We start from the raw sequence: 9,377 nt of genomic DNA, 5'->3' as shown, positions 1-9,377 counted from the left end.
GGTCAGCATAATGAGTATAGTTACCCTCTGTCACCAGACAACATTATTACTATAATATTGACTATATTCCCTATGCTGTACTTTTCATCCCTGCGACTTATTTATCTTGTAACTGGAAGTTTGTACCTCTTAATACCCTTCACCTATTTCAACTATTTCCCTACCCACCTCCCCTCTGGCAGCTACCAGTTTGTTCTCTGTATGTATGAATCTTCTTCTGGTTTGTTTGATTGTTTGGTTTGTCAGATTCTACATATGAGTCAATCATGTGGTTTTTGTCTTTCTCCAACTGACTATTTCACTTAGCATAATACTTTCTAGACACTTCCATATTATTGCAAATGGCAAGATGGCATTCATTTTTATAGCTGAGTATAACATCCCACTATACAGATATAGATATATAGATACAGATACCATAACTTCTTTATCTACTCATCTATCTATGGACACTTAGGTTGCTTTCATAATTTGGCTCTTGTAAATAATGTTGCAATTACCATAGGGGTGCGTGTATCTTTTCAAATTGGTGTTTTCATTTTCTTTGGGTAAATACCCAGTAGTAGAATTACTGGATCATATGATATTTCTATTTTTAATTTTTTGAGGAAACTCTATACTGTTTTCCCAGTGGCTGCACCAATTTACAGTCCTACCAACAGTGCACAAGGGTCCCCTTATCTCCATATCCTGGCCAAACTTATTTCTTGTCTTTGTGATAGTACTGCCATTCTGCCAGGTATAAGACGGTATGTCATTGTGGGTTTGATTTGCATTTTCCCAATGATTAGTGATGTTGAGCACCTTTTCATGTGTCTGTGGGCCATCTGTATGTCTTCTTTGGAAAAACATCTATTCAGGAGCGCCTGAGCTGTTCAGTCAGTTACGTGTCCAACTCTTGATCTTAGTTCAGGTCTTGATCTCATGGTTGTGAGTTCAAGCCCCATGTTGGACTCCACAATGGGCATGGAGCCTACTTAAAACAAAACAAAACAAAAACAGAAAAATATCTATTCAGGTCCTCTGCCCATTTTTAAATTGGATTATTTGGGTTTTTGGTGTTCAGTTGTATATGTTCTTTATATATTTTGTATATTAGTCTCTTATCTGATATATCATTTGAAATATCTTCTCCCATTCAGTAGGTTGCTTTTTCATTTTGTTGGTGGTTTCCTTCACTGTGCAAAAGCTTTTTTATTTTGACGTAGTCCCTCTTGTTTATTTTTGTTTTAGTTGCTTATGCTCTTGGTGTCAAATCCAAAAAACCATCACCAAGACCAATGTCAAGGAGCCTCACTGCCTATGTTTTCTTCCAGGAGTTTCATGATTTCAGGTCTTACATTCAAGTCTTGTTGTTTTTTTAACAAACTTTTATAATATGGACTTGGCTGCACAATATCTAAAAAGAAAGCAATGTGGGAGAAACAGACTACCACCCAGCATGTGTATGAGAATCTGGGGGAAAGAAGAAAGTCGGCTGAGGTGTAACAACATCAAGGAGCAGGCTGATGGGAGCCAGATCCAGAGGGCTAGAAGCCATGAGCCTTTGTGGAGTCCCTGCAGCTGGAGGAGGGCTGTCCCCAGCTTCCTCTTTCCCCCACAGAGAGCACTGGCTTCAAGTTGGGAGGGGGCTGAGGACTGAGGAGGGCTGGAGAAGGATAGGTGGTAGGGCCTCCTTTGCCCCTCCTCTGTTGAGGGGAAGGAGACCATAATGTACTTCTGGACAATGCCAGGGACCAAAGGAAGGTGGGGGTGCTCTTGTGGCAGTGGAGATCAGTGTGACAATGGGCTGCACACTGGGAACAATGATGGTGACAGGAGAGGTAGTGCTAGAACCTGAGCCAGAAGATGAAGTGCTGAGGGACTGCTGATTGGGTGGATGAGCCACTGGAGGACAATGACATTATAATAAACTTGGTTAGAGGAGGGGAAGGGTGAGATGGGCAGCAGTTCACACACATACCAGTGTCTGGATGGGCAGTGTGGTGGCATCAGGGACCTTCAGCAAACCAGAGGTCCTAGGGTAAAACTGAGGGGCCTGCAAAAGGTCAGTATGAACCAGTGCTGAGTGGTGGTCGGAGTGGTCCTGTTGACCTGCTGAGCCTGCAGAGCAGCCTGGGCCACAGCCTTGACCACATGGGAGGAGAAGAGGAGTCCAAGGGACCCAGATTCTGCCCCACAGGAATCCTGATTATCACATGGCGGTGCAGCATTGCTGGTACTGGGGCATAGTGTTTCAGGAGGAGGCTCTGCATGTGGTCAGCTCAGATGTGGTTGATGTTGCTCACCACAGGGCCATCCAGAACACTGCAGATCCACTTCTCTTCCTGCTGTATAGCCATGGCAGAATCAGAGTCTTAATCATATCGTGTCCCATCTCTGCCAAGCCTGAGATGGAGCCACAGTGAGTTGTCCACGAGTCTTCTCAGTCCACCTAGCTCTTGGTGACGGTCATGGTGATCTGGGACTGGATGTTGTTAGTGATTGTGCTGAAATGCTTACAGATCTGGGCCATGAGGCAGGTGGCAAACCACCCAGTGATTGTCCACATCTGACTGCAGGCCCGGCTGTCTGCCCAAGAGGCAGATCATCATACCTGGAATCAATTCATGTGTGGGTTTTTCTAGATACAGTGCAGGGTTTTCCTTCAGTGCCTTCACCCTGCACATGAGATAGATGATTGGGGCCAGGTTGTTCTGCACCACATTCACATTCCCTTTTTCCCTCTTCTGTGGCAGTTACAACTTTGATTTCAGTCCTCAGAAAAACTTCAGGTTTTGGAAACAAAATGTCTGCTCCTTTTCCAAATCCCACATTTTGAAAAGCATTTTTAAATCTCAGTCTCAAACTCTGCACTCCAGTACTGCTGTTGAGACATACAATTGTTTCCTAGTTCATATAATCTTGGGTTTTATACATACACATACACACACACACACACACACATATATGCATATATACAAATATATAAATACCTGATGCCAGATTTTTCATAAATACTCTAGCTATTATAAATATTGTCTCCTCAGAGAGTTGTTTTAGAAAATTAACGCAATGTATTAAAACCAATTAAAATCAAATAATTAAATCAATTAAAATCTCTGAGTTGTTTTAGAAAATCAACGCAATGTATTAAAATCAATTAAAATCAATGCAATCAAGAAAATTTCATGGGCTCACAACAACTTTTATTTTGGAATTGAACAATTATTAAATTGTATCTAACTCTGGACTACAGATTAATTATACTCAGTATTTCCTAAGGCTTCATAATTTTTTTTCAACCTTTAAAGAAAAAAGCAAGCCGGTTGCAGAGGCACAGGGGTCATGAACTCTGACCTTGCAAACAAAAACAGTAACAATCCTCCTTCCTCAGAACCCCAGGGCGCCCCCAGCCGGTCCCCATGCCCCGCCCACCACGGCGTCTCCCCTCTGGCCCATAGCCTTGCAAGCCGCCCCCCTCACCCCGGCTCCCGCCACCAGCCACCAGCCAACAACGTGCCTGGAAGCTCGGCCTTTTGCGCCCTGCCCTCCGTCCAGGGCCGCCCACCACAGATGCCATACCTGCTTCTAGGCCACTTTGGTGCCAAATTCCGAGTTTCTTTGATGATTTTGCTACAAATTTGGAAGGGCTGGTTCAGCAGAGTGTAGGTTGCGGCACAGCACACACAGATCACTTGCAGGAATCTCCCCAGGTAGGCCAGCCCCTCCCGGTGCATCCAGGCAACCTCCGCGCACCCTGCGGTAGCCCGGCCTCTCGGAGCGTTCAGGTTGCGACAGACCAGCAGACAGGACAGAAGATCCAGATTATCACCGCAGTGAGCACCTCTGGATTCCGCAAGCAGCAGTTCTTCCTCATCAGTTGGGACTGAGAAGGTGATCCTGGCTTCCCCAGAGACCTCCAATGCCAGGCAGCTCACTCTCACCACCTGGGATAACCTCATCCTTGGCAGGATCCAGATCATCAGGGACTCTGCTTCTGCGGAGGGTTTCCTGTGGAAGGCCCACATCCAGTGGCCTCAGGTGGTATAGTACTATATGGTCTGGGGCCACAAAGCCCCTGGCTGTCACTATGGGGCAGTCAGTTCTGAAGGATGCAAAATGTATTCAAAAGGGACATTAGGAAAAATTTGACCTACAGCTGTCAGAGCAACTAAGACTGCATCATCAATAAACACCACCAGAACAGCTGTCAGTTTTGTTGAATGAAAAAATGCTCAGAGATGGGTATGGAAATGTAATCTACACAGTGTGAACAGAAGCCCTTTGGGGTGGGGAGAAGAAGCCTTTTGATGTGCCATGGGAGAAACCAAGCAATTATGCTGCTTCAACTAAGAAACAGATCTTCTTGATCCAGGACACTTGTGAACATCCAGGAGCCTTTTTTTTTTTTAAAGATTTTATTTATTTATTTGAGAGAGAGAGAATGAGAGACAGAGAGCAGGAGAGGGAGGAGGGTCAGAGGGAGAAGGAGACTCCCCGCTGAGCAGGGAGCCTGATGCGGGACTCGATCCAGGGACTCCAGGATCATAACCTGAGCCGAAGGCAGTCGCTTAACCAACTGAGCCACCCAGGCGCCCCCAGGAGCCTTTGATACATGGGGATGGTATGGTTCTCCTGACCATGTATTCTAAACCTGAGACAAGCCAAGGGGCTCTGGGCATACTGGCAAATGTAGGAGCCTCCCCTGTCGACCTAAATGAATCCCTTAACAATGGTAATGCTTCGGAAGTACTGTGGGAGAACCAGTCTGCAAGTGAGATTCCTAGAGCATTTGATACCTTAGCAAAAGCACTTAATAACACAGACAGCTTCATGTCTCCAAGCCTCGCAGACAGGACAGACACTAGTGGAGGAGGCAGCATCCACGTCATCATTGGAGACCAGTCCCCACCCATCAATGAGGTCAAAGGCACCCTCCTTTTATTTATTTATTTATTTATTTATTTATTTATTTATTTATTTATTTGAGAGAGAGAGAGAGAGAGCACATGAGAGGGGGAGGGCCAGAGGGAGAAGCAGACTCCCCGCTGAGCAGGGAGCCCAATGCGGGACTCGATCCTGGGACTCCAGGATCATGACCTGAGCTGAAGGCAGTCGCTTAACCAACTGAGCCACCCAGGCACCCAAAGGCACCCTCCTTTTAGACACTTACATCACATCTAGGGTCACGATGCCCAGCCCCATTCCAGAATACCTCAACATGAGCTACATCTGCAAGTCTACATCCCACTTCCCTCCCCACGCAAGAGCCCAGGTCAATCTCAGCAGTTCAGACACTTGGTCAGGAATGTAACACCAGCCTCATGCTGCCCTGCTAGAATGAGCCCTTCACCCTTGGCCTGACCCAGTGTGCCCAGTGGTGAGTCTCTCCAGTATCTTAGCATCCACCATCAACCACCTGCAGAACCTCAGCACCCAGGAAGATAAACTTGCTGGTTACTGGATAAAGCAAGTCATAGAGCACATCTGGAAGTGTCAGGACTTTCTGTTAACAGTACGGTGGAGCTAGATATAGACAGCTAGGAGTAAGCATACCTTAAAGCTATAGTTCTCTTTAGTCCTGATCATCCAGGTTTGACCAGCACAAACCAGATTGAAAAATTCCAAAAAAAAGCAGAGATGGACTTACAAGACTATGTTCAAAAACCCTACTCAGAAGACACCCACCTTCTGAGTGGCCCAGAGTCTCATCTATCCGCTGGCACTGAGCTCCAACATAATAGAACTTAATTTTTTTTAATTTTTTTCATTTTATTTATTTATTCATTTATTTACTGGTCTCACTGTCAATGTTTTGATAGCATAATTCCCTACATGCTCAAGATGAAGATGACAGAGTACAACGGCCAGATCACCAGAGACAGTCTCTGGTGCACACCCCACACCTGCTGAGGAGCAAAAGAATCTTCCCAGGACCATTCAGATACAAAGGCAACGAAGTAGTGGTATTTTGGTATGTACAAATATTCCCAGTATGTTAGCCATTTCCTACCTGGTTTCTTCTTATTTGTTAATCCCCGACAACAGTAACCAAAAGACTAATGAGATCCTTTCCTGCCATAAGAAATGTTTCAATGCCTTTTGATGACACAGATTTTGGAACAATCCTTTAACTTAATTTGTATTTAGAAATTCTCAAAGGGCAAAAAAACAGTAACAGATTTTTATAATATCATGCTTGGACTGAGCCCCGAGGCAGGCTCCCTGCTCAGCCGGGAGTCTGCTTCTCCCTCTGCCTCTCCCTCTGGCTCGTGTTTTCTTCTTTCTCTCTCTGTCAAATAAATGGATAAAATCTTAAAAAAAAGAAAAAACCTTAAGATAGACATTTACAAATAATTTACCATTACATTTAATGCTCAGCTTGTCACCTAAGAAGTTTTATGAACAGCATTTTTAAGAACACAAAAGTAAGTAGACAGGATGATAGAATTCAAGCCAATATTCTCCCAACCTCTCCCAAAGAAGAATAAAACCACAAAGGATTACTATGTCCTTTTGCCTTGTACTTATAGTAATTTGCATTAATATGGCACATGATGGTTTTTCTCATATTCAATAAAGCAGGTAAGTGCCCATTAACAGTTGTTCCTTAAAAAAAAAAAAAAGATTAAAGCTTAGCAAAAATAAAATTTTCAGAGATCTGATTTAAAATTTCTTTTTTTTTTTAAAGATTTTATTTATTTATTTGAGAGAGAGAATGAGAGAGAGAGAGAGCACATGAGAGGGGGGAGGGTCAGAGGGAGAAGCAGGCTCCTCGCTGAGCAGGGAGCCCGACGTGGGACTCGATCCAGGGACTCCAGGATCATGACCTGAGCCGAAGGCAGTCGCTTAACCAACTGAGCCACCCAGGCACCCCTGATTTAAAATTTCAAGAGGTAATTAGATAACCTGTGCTTTTATTTACTCATGTGTTAAGTGTGATATAGTCCAACATGTAGTTACTTTTTAAAAATTATTGGCACTTTATTTCTATTCAGTAAATTTCACTTACCTATGCCATTATTATTAGGCTTTTGGTGGAAATCAAAATCAGTACTACATGTTGAAACAGAAATGTGTGTAAAATTAACACTAGAACTATTACATGCCAACTGCTTATTTTTAAAGACAAGAATTACCCATACCCACATAATGCTCTTATTTCACCTGTCAATCCTTGCTATTATGTTGCCCTTTTATCGAGGCAAAAAAAAGGGAGGGGGAGAAATACCAATTTCTAAGGATTCTTATTTTTAATTGAAAGTTTTATTGAGATAATTTTATTTTTTTTAAGATTTTCCTTACTTATTTGACAGAGAGAGAGAATGCACACAAGCAGGGGGAGTGGCAGGCAGGGAGAAGCAGGTCCCTGCTGAGCGGGGAGCCTGATGCGGGACTGGATCCTAGGACCCTGAGATCATGACCTGAGCTGAAGGCAGATGCATAACTGACTGAGCCACCCAGGCACCTTACTGAGATAGTTTTAGATTCACATGTAGTTCTAAGAAAAAATACAAAGATCCCTTGTACACTTTGCTTACTTTACCCTAATAGTAACATTTTATAATACTATAGTATAATATCATACCCAAGATACAGACATTGATACAATCCACCAATCTTAATAAGATTCCTGCAGTCTTACTTGTACTCATCTGCTGTGTGTGTAGGTGTGTATATGTGTGTTAAATTCTGTATTATTACCTGTGTAGGTTTATGTATCCACCACAGTCAAGATAAACCACAGGGACCTAAACATAAGAACTAAAATTATAAACTCTTAGAAGAAAACATTGGTGTAAATCTTTGTGACCTTGAATGAGGCAATGATTTCGTAGATATGACAACAAAAGCACAAACAATAGCATAAATAAATAAATAAATTTGGACTTTATCAAAATTAAAAATGTTTATACTTCAATGTATACCATTAAGTGAAAAGACAACCTACATAGTGAGAGGACATCTTTATAAACATATGCCTGATAAAAAGATTTTTATCTAAAATATATAGAGAACTTAAAAAACTCTTACAACTCAATAATAGAAACAACCCAATTCTTTAAATGGACAAATTATCTCAATAGACATTTCTCTAAAGAAGACATATAAATGGCCAATAAACATATGGAAAAATGCTTGGTATATTGCACATCAGAGAAATCCAAATTTAAAAGTAAATGAGATACAATATCACACCGACTAGGATGGCTGGACTCAAAGATAATAACAAGGGTCATGAGGATGTAGATAAATCTGAACCCTCATATTCTGCCAGCAGGAATGTCAAATGGTGTGGCTACTTCAAAAAACAGGCTGGCAGTTCCTCAAATGGGTAAATGTGAAGTTACCATTGATCCGGCAATTATACTCTTAGGTATATATCCAAGAGAATAGAAACATATGCCCACACAAAAAATTTTACACAAATGTTCATAGCAGAATTATTCATAATAGCCAAAAAGCAGGAAGGACCTAAATCCAACATATGAATGGATAAATAAACGTGGAAAATCTATACAGTAGCATATTATTCAGCAATAAAAAGGAATTAAGAGTGCATATGTGCTACATCATAGGTGAATCTTGAAATTGTGATGCTAAGTGAAAGAAGCTAGTCACAAAAGACCCTATATTATATGATTCTGTTGACATGAAATATGCAAAATAAGCAAACATATAGAAACAGAAAGTAGATTAGGGATTGCCTGGGGCTGAGGGAGGGGACTGGGGAGAAATGGGGAATGACTTCTAGTAGTTATCGGGGTTTCTTTTTGGAGTGATGAAAATACTCTAAAATTGATTGTGACAATTGTTGCAAGTATCTGTGAATATACTAAAAACCATTGATTTGTACATTTTAAATGGGTGAACTGTATGGTGTATAAATCATAACACAGCTCTTATTTTTTAACGGTTAGAAAAAAAATAAATCTCAAGTGTCCTTCATGTTGCACTTTTATAAGCATACTCACCTTCTTCCCAACTGTCCCTATCCCTATTTCTACTCAGTGACAATCACTAACCTGGCTTCCATTTCTAAAACTTTGTTATTTCAAAATTGTTACATAAATGGAATCACACAGTATGTAACCTCTTGGGATTGACTTTTTCTACTCAACATCATTCTTTGGAGATTCATCGAAATTGTTGCATGTATCAACATTCCTTTTTATTCGTTACCCTTGGTATGAATGTACCACAATTTGTTTAACCATTCACCCGTTGAAGGACATCTGTAATGATTCCAGATTTGGGCTGCTACAAATAAAGCTTCTATGAATATTTATGTACAAGTTTTTGTGTAAACGTAAGTTTTCATTTCTCTGGGGGAAAATGCCCAAGAGCGCAATAGCTGGATTATATGATAATCACATATTTCATTTTTTAAGAAC

The 9,377-nt window shown here is 41.7% G+C and overlaps 2 pseudogenes; one reads left to right on the top strand and one right to left on the bottom strand.

The window, feature by feature from the left end:
- Positions 1-1,493: 1,493 nt before the first annotated feature.
- On the bottom strand, positions 1,494-3,441 carry LOC110570669 (annotated as a pseudogene).
- A 114-nt stretch (positions 3,442-3,555) lies between these two features.
- Positions 3,556-5,895, top strand: LOC110570668 (annotated as a pseudogene).
- Positions 5,896-9,377: the final 3,482 nt, after the last annotated feature.

This window comes from Neomonachus schauinslandi, chromosome 1 (assembly GCF_002201575.2).
Source record: "Neomonachus schauinslandi chromosome 1, ASM220157v2, whole genome shotgun sequence".
NCBI classification, from domain to species: domain Eukaryota; kingdom Metazoa; phylum Chordata; class Mammalia; order Carnivora; family Phocidae; genus Neomonachus; species Neomonachus schauinslandi.
This window is presented reverse-complemented; position numbering and strand designations above follow the sequence as displayed.